Below are 14,887 nucleotides of genomic sequence, written 5' to 3'. Positions count from 1 at the left end.
CGAAGACTTTGTGTGATTTGTTAGGTTTCCATGATTTTGATGATTGCTCTCTAAACTTGCACCTTGCGGATTCCACTATTAAGAAACCTATGGGAAGAGTTAATGATGTTCTTATTGTTGCAAATAGGAATTATGTGCCCATAGATTTTATTGATCTTGACATAGATTGAAATCCTTCATGTCCTATTATTCTTGGTAGACCTTTCCTTTGAACGATTGGTGCAATTATTGATATGAAGGAAGGAAATATTAGATTCCAATTTCCGTTAAGGAAAGGCATGGAACACTTCCCTGGAAATAAAATTAAATTACCTTATGAATCTATTATGAGAGCCAATTATGTATTGCCTACCAAAGATGGAAATACCTAGATCTATCCTTGCTTGTTATGCCTATCTAGGGGCGTTAAACGATAGCGCTTGTTGGGAGGCAACCCAATTTTATTTTTATTCCTTGCTTTTTCCTCCTGTTTAGTAATAAATAATTTATATAGCCTCTGTTTTGGTTGTGCCTTTGTGTTCAATTAGTGTTTGTGCCAAGTAGAACCGTTGGGAAGACTTGGGGAATGTCTTGTTGAACTTGCTGTAAAAAACAGAAACTTTAGCACTCACGAGAACTGCTGTAATTTTTATTTGGAAAGTGATATTTAGTTAATTATTTTTTAAGATGATTAATAGATAAATTCCTCACGTCCAGCAATTTATTTTAGAATTTTTGGGGTTCCATATCTTGTGCTAGCTACATATTACTACACAGTGTTCTATTTTTGACAGATTCTGTTGTTCGTGTGTTGTTTGCTTATTTTGATGAATCTATGGATAGTTTATAAACCATAGAGAAGTTGGAATATAGTAGGTTTAACACCAATATAAATAAATAATGAGTTCATTACAGTACCTTGAAGTGGTCTTTTGTTTTCTTTCGCTAATGGAGCTCACGAGATTTTCTACTTTAAGTTTTGTGTTGTGAAGTTTTCAAGTTTTGGGTAAAGATTTGATGGATTATGGAACAAGGAGTGGCAAGAGCCTAAGATTGGGGATGCCCATGGTACCCCCAAAATAATCTAAGGACACCTAAAATCCAAAGCTTGGGGATGCCCCGGAAGGCATCCCCTCTTTCGTCTACTTCTATCGGTAACTTTACTTGGAGCTATATTTTTATTCACCACATGATATGTGTTTTGCTTGGAGCGTCTTGTATGATTTGAGTCTTTGATTTTTAGTTTACCACAATCATCCTTGCAGTACAAACCTTTTGAGAGAGCCATACATGATTTGGAATTTGTTAGAATACTCTATGTGCTTCACTTATATGCTTTGAGTTATATAGTTTTGCTCTAGTACTTCACTTATATCTTTTAGAGCACGGTGGTGGATTTGTTTTATAGAAACTATTGATCTCTCATGCTTCACTTAGATTATTTTGAGAGTCTTAATAGCATGGTAATTTGCTTAAAATCTTAATATGCTAGGTATTCAAGTTTAGTAAAATTTTCTTATGAGTGTTTTGAATACTAAGAGAAGTTTGATGCTTGATGATTGGTTTGAGATATGGAGGTAATAATATCAAAGTTGTGCTAGTTGAGTAGTTGTGAAATTGAGAAATGCTTGTGTTGAAGTTTGCAAGTCCCGTAGCATGCACGTATGGTAAATGTTATGTAGCAAATTTGAAACATGAGGTGTTATTTGATTGTCCTCCTTATGAGTGGCGGTCGGGGACGAGCGATGGTCTTTTCCTACCAATCTATCCCCCTAGGAGCATGCGCATAGTGCCGAGGTTTTTGATGACCTGTAGATTTTTGCAATAAGTATGTGAGTTCTTTATGACTAATGTTGAGTCCATGGATTATACGCGCTCTTACCCTTCCATCCTTGCTAGCCTCTTCGGTACCGTGCATTGCCCTTTCTCACATTGAGAGTTGGCGCAAACTTCGCCGGTGCATCCAAACTCCGTGATATGATACGCTCTTTCACACATAAACCTCCTTATATCTTCCTCAAAACAGCCACCATACCTACCTATTATAGCATTTGCAGAGCCATTCCGAGATATATTGCCACGCAACTTTCCACCATTCCGTTCATCATGACACATTCATTATTGTCATATTGCTTAGCATGATCATGTAATTGGCATAGTATATGTGGCAAAGCCACCGTTCATAATTCTTTCATACATGTCACTCTTGGTCCATTGCATATCCCGGTACACCGCCGGAGGCATTCATATAGAGTCATCTTTTGTTCTAGTATCAAGGCCATAAAAAAGAGAAGGCCCAAAAAAAGAGAGAAAGGCCATAAAAAAGAGAAGGCCCAAAGAAAAAAATGAGAGAAAAAGAGAGAAGGGACAATGTTACTATCCTTTGCCACACTTGTGCTCCAAATTAGCACCGTAATCTTCATGATAGAGAGTCTCTTGTTTTGTCACTTTCATATACTAGTGGGAATTTTCATTATAGAACTTGTCTTGTATATTCCAACAATGGGCCTCCTCAAGTGCCCTAGGTCTTTGTGAGCAAGCAAGTTGGATACACACCCACTAGTTTGTTTTGTTGAGCTTTCATCATTTATAGCTATAGTGCATCCGTTGCATGGAAAACCCTACTCCTTACATTAACATCAATCGATGGGCATATCCATAGCCCATTGATTAGCCTCGTTGATGTGAGACTTTATCCTTTTTTGTCTTCTCCACATAACCCCCATCATTATATTCTATTCCACCCATAGTGCTATGTCCATGGCTCGCGCTCATATATTGCATGGAAGTTTATAGGTTTGAGATTACTAAAGTACGAAACAATTGCTTGGCTTGTCATCGGGGTTGTGCATGATGAGAGCATTCTTGTGTGACGAAAATGAAGCATGACTAAACTATATGATTTTGTAGGGATGAACTTTCTTTGGCCATGTTATTTTGAGAAGACCTAATTGCTTTGTTAGTATGCTTGAAGTATTATTATTTTTATGTCAATATGAACTTTTCTCTTGAATCTTTTGGATCTGAATATTGTTGGAAATATGGCTTGGAGCTAATAATAAAATGGTTATTATTGTATTTCCTTGTTCATGATAATTGTCTATTGTTCATGCTATAATTGTATTAACCGGAAACCGTAATACATGTGTGAATACATAGACCACAACATGTCCCTAGTAAGCCTCTAGTTGACTAGCTCGTTGATCAATAGATGGTCATGGTTTCCTGACCATGGACATTGGATGTCATTGATAACGGGATCACATCATTAGGAGAATGATGTGATGGACAAGACCCAATCCTAAGCGTATCACAAGATCGTGTAGTTCGTTTGCTAAAGCTTTCCTAATGTTAAGTATCATTTCCTTAGACCATGAGATTGTGCAACTCCCGGATACCGTAGGAATGCTTTGGGTGTACCAAACGTCACAACGTAACTGGGTGGCTATAAAGGTGCACTACAGGTATCTCCGAAAGTGTCTGTTAGGTTGGCACGAATCGAGACTGGGATTTGTCACTCCGTATGACGGAGAGGTATCTCTGGGCCCACTCGGTAATGCATCATCATAATGAGCTCTATGTGGCTAAGGAGTTAGCCACGGGATCATGCGTTACAGAATGAGTAAAGAGACTTGCCGGTAACGAGATTGAACAAGGTATGGGGGTACCGACGATCGAATCTCAGGCAAGTAACATACCGATAGAAAAAGGGAATTGTATACGCGAGATTGATTGAATCCCCGACATCATGGTTCATCCGATGAGATCATCGTGGAACATGTGGTAGCCAATATGGGTATCCAGATCCTGCTATTGGTTATTGGCCAGAGAGATGTCTCGGTCATGTCTGTATGGTTCCCGAACCCGTAGGGTCTACACACTTAAGGTTCGGTGACATTAGAGTTGTTATGGGAAATAGTATGTCGTTACCAAAGGTTGTTCTGAGTCCCGAATGAGATCCCGGACATGACGAGGAACTCCGAAATAGTCCGGAGGTGAAGATCGATATATTGGACGAAGGGTATTGGAGTCCGGAATTGTTCTGGGAGTACCGGGTGACGACCAGCGTGACCGAAAGGTGTTTCGGAGGCCCCGGCAAGCGTTGGGGGGCCTTATGGGCCAAGGGGAGGGGGCACATCAGCCCACTAAGGGGATGCGCGCCCCTCCCACCCCATCTCACGTAACGTGGAGAGGTGGGGGCGCCTCCCCTAGGACAGCCACCCCTCCCAGCTTGGGTGGCAAGTTTCCTAGGGGTGGGGGCACCCAACCCCATCTAGGGTTTCCCCTGTGGCCGCCACCCCTCCCCTAGGGAACCCTATGGCTCCTCCTCCACCCCCCCTTCCCCCTATATATAGTGAGGGAGAGAGAGGGCAGCCGCACCCCCTTCCCTGGCGCAGCCCTCTCCTCCTCCAACTCCTCCTCCTCTTCCGCAGTGCTTGGCGAAGCCCTGCCGGAGAACCACGAGCTCCATCGCCGCCATGTCGTCGTGCTGCTGGAGTTCTCCCTCAACTTATCCTCTCCCCTTGCTGTATCAAGAAGGAGGAGACGTCCCCGAGCTGTATGTGTGTTGAACGCGGAGGCGCCGTCCGTTCGGCGCTAGATCGAATCTTCCGCGATTTGAATCGCTGCGAGTACAACTCCATCAATCGCGTTCTTTATAACGCTTCCGCTTAGCGATCTTCAAGGGTATGAAGAGGCACTCCCTCTCTCTCTCGTTGCTAGCATCTCCTAGATTGATCTTGGTGACATGTAGGAAAATTTTGAATTATTACTACGTTCCCCAACAGTGGCATCATGAGCTAGGTCTATGCATAGATTCTATGCACGAGTAGAACACAAAGCAGTTGTGGGCGATGATTTGTTCAATTTGCTTACCGTTACTAGTCTTATCTTGATCCGGCGGCATTGTGGGATGAAGCGGCCCGGACCGACCTTACACGTATGCTTACGTGAGACAGGTTCCACCGACTGGCATGCACTTGATGCGTAAGGTGGTTGGCAGGTGTCTGTCTCTCCCACTTTAGTCGGCTCGGATTCGATGAAAAGGGTCCTTATGAATGGTAAATAGCAATTGGCATATCACCGTTGTGGTTTTGCATAGGTAAGAAACGTTCTTGCTAGAAACCCATAGCAGCCACGTAAAACATGCAACAACAATTAGAGAACATCTAACTTGTTTTTGCAGGGTGTGCTATGTGATGTGATATGGCCAAAAGGATGTGATGAATGATATATGTGATGTATGAGATTGATCATGTTCTTGTAATAGGAATCACGACTTGCATGTCGATGAGTATGACAACCGGTAGGAGCCATAGGAGTTGTCTTAATTTATTTAGGACCTACGTGTCAATGAAAACGCCATGTAATTACTTTACTTTATTGCTAACCGTTAGCCATAGTAGTAGAAGTAATAGTTGGCGAGGCAACTTCATGAAGACACGATGATGGAAATCATGATGATGGAGATCATGGTGTCATGCCAGTGACGATGGTGTTCATGCCGCGCCTCGAAGATGGAGATCAAAGGCGCAAGATGATATTGGCCATATCATGTCACTTTATGATTTGCATGTGATGTTTGTCATGTTTACATCTTATTTGCTTAGATCGACGGTAGCATAAATAAGATGACCCCTCACTAAAATTTCAAGAAAGTGTTCCCCCTAACTGTGCACCGTTGCGAAGGTTCGTTGTTTCGAAGCACCACGTTATGATCGGTGTGATAGATTCTAACGTTTGCATACAATGGGTGTAAGCCAGATTTACACACGCAACACACTTAGGTTGACTTGACGAGCCTAGCATGTACAAACATGGCCTCGGTACTGAAGGAAATATGCCCTAGAGAAAATAATAAAGTTATTATTTATTTCCTTATAATCATGATAAATGTTTATTATTCATGCTAAAATTGTATTAACCGGAAACATAATACATGTGTGAATACATAGACAAACAAAGTGTCACTAGTATGCCTCTACTTGACTAGCTCGTTAATCAAAGATGGTTATGTTTCCTAACCATAAACAATGAGTTGTTATTTGATTAACAAGATCACATCATTAAGTGAATGATCTGATTGACATGACCCATTCCATTAGCTTAGCACCCTGCCGGGGGACTGATCCACGGACACCTATGGGACCGGCGGGCCGAGTCCCTTTCGGTTCGGCGGGGGCGGAGGTCGCACGAAGAGCGAATCAAGGCGAAGCACACGAGCAGTTTACCCAGGTTCGGGCCGCATGGATGCGTAAAACCCTACTCCTGCTTTGTGGTTTGTATTGAGTTCTTGCTCGGGAGCACGGAGTGCTACAGTACACTCCAGCAGCTAACGAGACCGAGCATGAGCGTTCTCTTTTTCCCAACACCCCTCTATGTTGCGCATGGGCCTCCTTTTATATGCTCAAGGGGTCACCGACATGTGGCAACGTAGACAAGGGTAAAAATGTAAAGGTGCTGTGGTTGGTACAGCTACCTGCTTCAGTGTATCATACCTAACCCTGACGGCAGGATACAAGGGCATTAAATGCCCATCTGCGTCGCCTAAATAGTGCAAAAGGGACCATCAGGGACGCCACCGCTCGCCACGATGGCAATCTTGTCAGTGCCGCTTGCCACCGTGCGCCCCTGGCTGCACAGCCTTCCGCCACGTATGCCTGGAAGGGTCCCAGAGCGACACGTTGGTGGATGTGCTGGAGCGCGGGCACAGAGTGGTGGCTTGCCGCGGCAAGCGCTTTGCCGCGGTTGTCGTCTTGTCGCGTCCGGGAGCTTGTCTCTCACCGAGCCTTGCCGGGACGCGTTGCGCGTCGCGGAAAGTTCCTTGAGATGCCTTGGTTGGCCTTCCCGGCAAGCTCCTCTTGCCGGGGTCTTGAGGTGCCTTGGTTGGCCTTCCCGACAAGCTCCTCTTGCAGGGGTCTTGTCTCCTTGGCTTGGATACTTTGTCCTTGAATGGCTCCAAAGGAACCACGGAGGACCTTGGCGGTCACCCGGCAAGCCTTGCCGCGGGATGCTGCTACTGCCCGTGCACAAGTTCGGGATACTAGGGTACCCCTACTCTAGTACACCGACAGGAGACCCCGGGCCTGGGCCATACACGGTGTCGAGCGCTGTTGGGCCAGGCCCAAAAGAGGGCACGGGCACGCGCGGCCTGGGTTTACGCCGTATCTCTCCCCGTATCCACCACGCCCTCCCCGAACGGCACGCGTTGAATGCGGCATCGTGGGAGAGATCGTGGGTGGTTTCTTTATTCGGAAATGCGGAATGTCCGCCCCCTCCCTCTTTATAAGCAGGGGAAACAGGGGTAGTTCGCCCATTCGCCGGTTGCTACTCCAATCTCGGAAATCTCCGCCGCTCCCTCGTCTTCCCAAAGCTGAAAGAGAGCAGCGCCCCGCCCCCCATCGCCACCAGCACCACCAACGCCGTCGACCTCCTCCACCACTTCCGCCATGGCTCCGAAAGCCGACAAGGGGAAGGTTGTGAAGTCGACCGAGGCGCAGCGGCTTGCGGCGTTGCGAAAGGAGCGGGCAATCTTCCCCCCCCCCCAAGCTCGCCGCGAGGGAGCTGAGGGAGAACTACTACCTCTTCTGGTCGACGGAAACGCGAGCGCACCCGCGCACGAAGGTACTTCCAGCCGCCGCTTGGAGCTCCAAATGGATATCCATTCTTTGCCTTGTTCTTCTACTGGGGCTCTGCCCGCCTTTCTCTGAGTTCTTCTGCGATATTATGAACACCTACGGGTTCCACCTCCTTGACTTCACCCCCAATGCCGTTCTGACCATGGCAGTTTTCGCACATCTCTGCGAAAACTTTGTCGGAGTCCATCCCAATGTAGCCCTTTTTCGCCACTTCTTTATGCCCCGAGTAGAGAGAGGGGAGCCTTTATCCGGCGGAATCGCCTGGATCTCAAGGGCCGGCAAGAAGGACACTTATCTGGAGGGAGAGTTCCGCGGCAAGTGGGAGGAGTGGAGAGCAGACTGATGCTGGATTGTCGAGGAGAACCCGCAGCCGTTTACTGTTCTGGAGCTCAACGCGATGCTCTAGGAGCTGTTCAAGTACGACCCTCAACATCCCGAAGTGTTCAGGTTGCCGGGGGGGCGTCGTTCCACTGTGCAACAACTCCTCGCTCGACCGCATCCGCGCAATGATGCCGCTGTGCGATTCGCATGGAATTGTGCCAACTTGGCAAGAGCCTGCAGACGACGTCGTGCAGGAGTTCTTCGATGGCTTGGTAGAAGTGCCGGTCCGCCCCGACGAGAAGGATGGTCTCACCCGCGACACCACCGATGCGGAGATGACACGCATCGCCACTAGGCTGGAAGAGGCGGCGGCAGCCGCTGCCGCGGGCGAATTTGGATTCACCGTGGAGGAGGTAGATGCAGCAGAGGCGGCAAGCCGTGCCGAGCGAGGGGAGCCCGCCGGCGAGAAAGAGCTTGCCGGGCATGGCGTCAAGTCGAGCGAGCCCGCCAAGGATACGAGCGGCTCGCTGGAGATCAACTCCTCTTCCTCCTCATCTTCAGGCAGCTCACCGCAAGCAGAGCCTCCATCCCCACCAAGAAGGCGTCTCCGCAAGGCCGGTGACGTAGCTGAGCGGCAGGTGAGTCAACAGTCGCCGCGCCGCGTGACACGCTCCACCGCGGCAAGCACTGTTGCCGCGGGAGCACCTCACGCTGCGATGGCAACTGGAGTGGGGCCCTCTCAACCCACCGCCACTGCTCCCGCCAAGCGGCCAAGGGAACCTACTCCTCCGCCTCCTCACGCCGGACGTGAGCCAGACTTCGACTTCTCCGCGTTCAGCTCCGACGAGGAAGAAGAAGAGTAAGATTCTCTTGTTGTACTTGTAGTTCTTCAATTCTTGCTGTTTTGTCTTGTATCTCATTCGCTTTACTCTAAACTTGTTCCTCTTCAGGACTCTGGCCCAGAGAGCAGCAAAGAGAGCCAAGGTCCCGGTGATTGTCATCGAGGACGAACCCACTGCGACAGCAGGGGGTGCGCCCGAGACAACCTTGCCGGACCCGGCAACCTTTCTCCAGAGCAGCCCCCAGCATAAGTATATGGTTCGCTTTCCACTGTGAAGTGCGCATGGATACTCTGTCTTTGCTGATATCTGACTGTTGGTTTGTGTAGGAGCAGAGCAGCCCCACCAGGAGCCAAGGGAGAGTCCTCCGGCAAGGGAGAGTTTTCCGGTAAGGGAGAAGTCTCCGGCAAGGGAGAGTTCTCCGGCAAGGGACAGCACCAGCGGCCCCCCGACGGCAGAGACCACGACTGTAGGACCCGGTACAGGTACTCCTCTCGCTTCAAAACTTCACTTGGGTTTTTCTTCTTTTGATCTTCTTGGGTATTTGCTTGACTCTTCTCCCTTTTCCGGCTGTCAGACCCATCTGCTACGGAGCCGATGGAGATCGAGGTTGCCGCCGATGACGCCGCTGCCACCGAAGAAGCAGCCAGTGCTGACGATCCTGCCGGCGCAGAGGCCGCCAAGGCTGCCGCCGCAGCAACTGGCGAGGGGTCTGGCGATCGCATTGACAGCCCTGAGGCCGCAGGAGCGCCAGGCGCTACATCGACCGCCGACCCGTCCACCGCTGCCGCAGCGCCAGGCTCCGAAGAGCCCCAGCCAGGCGTCTACTTGAAGGCCGGCGATGGCATCTTCTTTAACCTCCCCTGGGCGTCAAGCTCCAGGGCGCCGGTCGAGGGAGAGATCTTCGACGAGGAGGTGCTCGCCTCCGCTGGGCTGACGCTGGTTGACGCGCCGAGCAGCAGCAGCAACGAGCCTAAGGAGGAGCGGCTGCTGCGGAAGTTGTTGTCGCTCTACCGTGCGCGGCAAGCCAAGCTGGAATCCCGCGAGGCGCTTGTCGCGAAGGCGGGAGCAGACATCGAGAAGCACGCGGAGGAGCTCCGGGGTCTCCACCAGGAAGCTCTCCGGTCCCTGGCGAAGGAGCGGGGGCAACTCGCCGAAGAGCAGAAGGCCTTCTTCCTTGAGAAGGCCGAAGTTGAAGAGGAAAGGTGGCTTGCCGCTGAGAAGTTGTTTGCGCAGGAGGGCGAGCTGGCGCAGCGAAAGGTCAACCTTGACGCCCACGAGGAGGAGCTTGCCGCGCGCTTGCAACAATTCGGCGGAGCCCTTAAGCAGGCGGAGGATGCTGCCGCAGCCGCCGAGGCCGCCAAGAAGGAGCTGGAGACGAAGGTGGCGCAGCTGCTGGAGAGTGCTGCCGCCGCCCAGAATGCTTTCAGGGAGAATGTGGAGCACTGGACGGAGGGTCTCGTGAATGTTGCCGCAGACATTGACAGGGAGCTGGCGCAGCTGGGGATGGAGGATCTCGGGTATCCCTCCGACGAGAACCTCCAACCCGGCGCCAAGTTCATCTTGTTCTTCAAAGGCGTGGCGACGGCCCTCCAGCGACTCCGGGAGAGGATCCCAAAGCAGCTGGCCGACGAGTCGCGCAAGATCTGCGCGGGAGCTCTTCAAAAAGTGTTGGTGAAGGTGGCCTTCCGCAATCCGGGCCTCAACCTCACCAACGTCCTCAAGACCCTGCTGCCGGATGCTGATCTGGAGGCGCTCAAGACCCTTGTCGCACCCATTGTGGACAAGGTGAGCGGGATCAAGAGGATCAAGGGCGATCGCGTAGACTAGGCCGCCCATTTTCTTCTTTTCTTGTCGCTGCTGGTCATGTTATGAGAACAATCTGTTAGAGCCGCGACAAGTTATCTTGTAATATAACTCTATTCCGGGTAATGATTGCAATGTTATTCCCTTTACTTGATTCCTCCCTTTGTATGTTTTTGCCCTACGCTTTTAGGGAACTTGCCGGTGCAGGCACCTTAGCCGCGAGCGCTGAGTGCGGAACGTCAGCAGCCTGCTGGCGGTGCCGCTACCGACAAGAAACCTTGTCGCAACTAGTCGCATCTCACTTAAGTTGTTGACCGGACTCGAAACAATGTAAGGGCGCAACTAGCTACAAGTTGGTTCCTCCGCGCATAGGTTTTCCATACAAAGTGCGGTTGTTCAAGGGAGATAACTTAAAAAATTTAAAAATCTGATTGCTCAAACTTTGGCAACTTAGCTTTTCTGTTGTTTGCTTCCCGGCAAGGCGAAACTTTCTTGAACGATGCCTGGTCCATACCATTATCTTCTCCTTCCCCCCGGCAAACTTGTGGGCGAGGGAACCTTCCTTTCCTTGAGAAAAAAGAAAGAAGAGAAAATAAAGATATGGAGCCTTACGGCTCGTTATTGCTTACCGGGGAGTAGGTGCTGCACAAAGTGTCAGATCACATATGCAAAAGATAGAATGCATGAAATTGACAAGATGTGCGGAGCACATGAGCTTTACTTATGCACGGGGTCTGCGCCCGGCTTTGTACAAAGGATTACATGCAACAGCGGCATGACTTGTACAAAAGGTGGTTGCCGGAACAGGTTCCGGCAACCGCGCCTTACGGGTAAAACTTACGAAGATGCTCAATGTTCTAGGAATTGCTCATCGGAATGCTATCTTCGGTCTCAAGGCGGACAGCGCCAGGCCTAGTGACTCGTTTCACCTGGTAAGGGCCTTCCCACTTTGGCGTCAACTTGTTGGAATTCTTGGCGGACTGAACACGCCGAAGAACAAGGTCGCCTTCCTCGAGACTTCTGGCGTTAACTTTGCAGCTATGGTAGCGGCGCAAAGCTTGCTGGTAGCAAGCAGCTCGTACAGCAGCCTGAAGACGGTCTTCCTCAAGGAGCAGCGCGTCATCTTGTCGCAGCTGCTCTTGCTCAAGCTCATCATAAGCGAGCACTCGAGGTGACCCGTATACGAGTTCCGTGGGGAGAACTGCCTCTGCTCCATAGACTAGAGCGAAAGGTGTCTGGCCAGTGGCTCGATTTGACGTCGTCCTGATCGACCAAAGAACCACCGGCAGCTCCTCGATCCAGTTTCTTCCGCACTTGTGCAGCCTGTTGAAAGTTCTGGTCTTGAGCCCGCGCAGCACTTTAGCATTTGCCCTCTCCGCTTGACCGTTGCTTCTCGGGTGAGCAACAGAAGCGAAGCAGACCTTGGCGCCAAGATCTTGGACATACTGCATGAAGGTGCGGCTCGTGAATTGCGTACCGTTGTCAGTGATTATCCTGTTAGGGATCCCGAAGCGGCCAACAATCGACCTGAAGAACTTGACTGCTGATTGTGCTGTCACCTTCCTCACTGGTTCCACTTCCGGCCACTTTGTGAACTTGTCGATTGCAACGTACAAGTACTCAAAGCCCCCGATTGCTCGGGGAAAGGGGCCGAGGATGTCGAGCCCCCAGACCGAAAATGGCCAGGATAAAGGGATCGTCTGGAGAGCTTGAGCTGGTTGGTGTATCTGCTTGGAATGGAACTGGCACGCTTCACACTTGGTTACTTGTGCAGTTGCATCCTGGAGGGCTGTCGGCCAAAAGAAACCTTGCCGGAACGCTTTGCCGACAAGTGCTCTTGCGCCAATGTGGTGACCACATATGCCTCCATGTATCTCTGCCAACAGCTTTTGTCCGTCTTCCCGGTGAATACACTTCAATTTCACACCGTTGAGTCTTCTTCTGTATAGTGTCTTGTCGACAAACTGGTACATAGTTGACTGCCGGGCTACTCTTTCCGCTTCTTCTTGCTCTTCGGGAAGTTCTCCTGTCTGAAGGAAACGGACAATCTGCTGTGCCCATGCTGGAGCTTGTGGCTCGACAACAAGGACTAAAGGCAAATCTGCTACTGCGGGAACGTCCGCTTCTACGGCGAGAACCGGCGGCTCTACCGGAGCTTGACGTTCCCCGGCAAGTTTGCCGGAGCAAAACTTGCCGGGAGCTTCTGCTTCAACGGAACAAACCCTAGGGCTTGCCGGAGCAGACTGCTCCTCAGCGCAAGGCAAATCTGCTGCTGCGGGAACGTCCGCTTCTACGGCGAGAACCTGCTGCTCTGCCGGAGCTTGACATTCCCCGGCAAGCTTGCCGGAGCAAAACTTGTCGGGAGCTTCTGCTTCAACGGAACAAACCCTGGGGCTTGCCGGAGCGGACTGCTCCTCAGCGCTCTTGGCGTTGATATTGGGGACCTTCTTGGCGGCGGCTTCGGGAAGCTCTGCCGGCAAATAGTCACCAGAAATCAACTTCCTCTTCTTGCTCTGTCCAGTTGATGGGGTTATAGACGGTTGAGTCAGCTTGAGCACAAAGATCCCTGGTTCCACAGGTAACTTAAGTGCGGCGCACTTTAACAGGCCATCGGCAACGGCATTCTGAGCTCTTGGAACATGCTCCATCTGTAGGCCGTCAAAGTGCTCTTCTAGCTTTCTCACTTCGTCAATGTAGGCTTCCATCAACGGACTCTGATAGCTCTTGTTCACTTGGCGGACGACAAGCTGCGAGTCACCCCTGACAACGAGCTTCTTGATCCCAAGGTCTGCCGCGATCCTGAGACCGGCAAGCAAGCCTTCATACTCTGCAGTATTGTTTGTTGCTTGCTCCTTGGGAAAGTGCATCTGGACTACGTACTTGAGGTGCTCTCCGGTGGGTGCGACAAGCAGCACGCCAGCGCCGGCGCCTTGCAGCGAAAAGGCACCATCAAAGTACATCAGCCACTCTTTGCTTGCTTCCTTGACGGGGATGCTCGTTTCTGGAATTTCTTCATCTGGTGTTTGCGTCCATTCTGCTATGAATTCTGCCAATGCTCTGCTTTGGATAGTTGAAGTGCTCTCAAACTTGAGGCTAAAGCTTGACAGTTCGAGTGCCCACTCAACAATCCTTCCTGTCGCTTCTGGATTCTGTAGTATCCTCTTCAGCGAAAAATGAGTGACAAATGTGATCTCATGTGCTTGGAAGTAATGGCGCAGCTTTCTCGAGGCCATGAGAAGGCCGAAAAGCAATTTCTGCACGCTAGAGTACCTTGACCTAGCCCCCTGCAGAAGGGAACTGACAAAGTAAACTGGGCGTTGTACCATTTTCTTCTGTATCTCCTCGCGCGTCTGCGCAGATCCATCTTTGTCGGGACCAGAGCTTGCCGGGGAAGCCCCCTGCTTGTCGCTGGATGCGCCTGCCGTGGTTGCTGGCTCGTCATCTGCCTCCCTCTCCGCTACTAACGCAGCACTAACCACTTGATTGGTTGCCGCTATATACAGCAGCAACTTCACTTGTGGCTTAGGTGCGACAAGTGTCGGAGGGGAGGACAGGTATCTCTTCAAGTCTTGCAGCGCAGCCTCCGCTTCCGGAGTCCATTTCATTGGACCTACCTTTTTCAATATTTTGAAAAACGGCAGGGCGCGCTCAGCAGACCTAGAGATAAACCTGTTGAGAGCAGCCACGCAACCGGCAAGTCTTTGTACATCCTTGACGCGCTTTGGTGCATCAATCTGCTCAATGGCCTTGATCTTGTCGGGATTGGCTTCGATTCCCCGCTGAGACACGAAGAACCCGAGAAGCTTGCCGGAGGGGACTCCAAACACACACTTCTCAGGGTTGAGCTTGAGGCTGATCTTGCGCAGATTTGCAAAGGTCTCGTCTAAATCTTGAATCAGAGTTGCCTTGTCCTTGCTCTTGACCACTATGTCATCCATGTAGGCTTCCACATTTTTGTGTATTTGTGGCTTAAGAGCGACATGGACTACTCTTGCAAATGTTGAACCAGCATTTTTTAAACCGAAAGGCATCCGTATGAAACAGTACGTGCCACATGGAGTGATGAATGCGGTCTTCTCCTCATCCTCTTCTGCCATGAAGATCTGATGGCATCCTGAGTATGCGTCAAGAAATGAAAGCAAATCACATCTGGCCATGGAGTCAACAATCTGGTCAATGCGCGGCAAAGGAAATGGGTCTTTGGGGACAAGCTTTGTTAACATCGGTAAAGTCGATACAATGTCTCCATTTCCCGTTCGCCTTGCGCACGACTATAGGATTGGCCAACCACGTAGGATGGAGCAC

General features: G+C 50.3%; 1 pseudogene; it reads left to right on the top strand.

Annotated features, from left to right (window-relative positions):
• The window catches only part of LOC123191410 (uncharacterized), a 73,078-nt pseudogene that overhangs the window by 34,603 nt on the left and 23,588 nt on the right, over nt 1–14,887 (top strand).

Source organism: Triticum aestivum, chromosome 2A (genome assembly GCF_018294505.1).
Source record: "Triticum aestivum cultivar Chinese Spring chromosome 2A, IWGSC CS RefSeq v2.1, whole genome shotgun sequence".
NCBI lineage: Eukaryota > Viridiplantae > Streptophyta > Magnoliopsida > Poales > Poaceae > Triticum > Triticum aestivum.
Note: the sequence above shows the minus strand (reverse complement) of the source record. Positions and strands in the feature narration are given on the sequence as shown.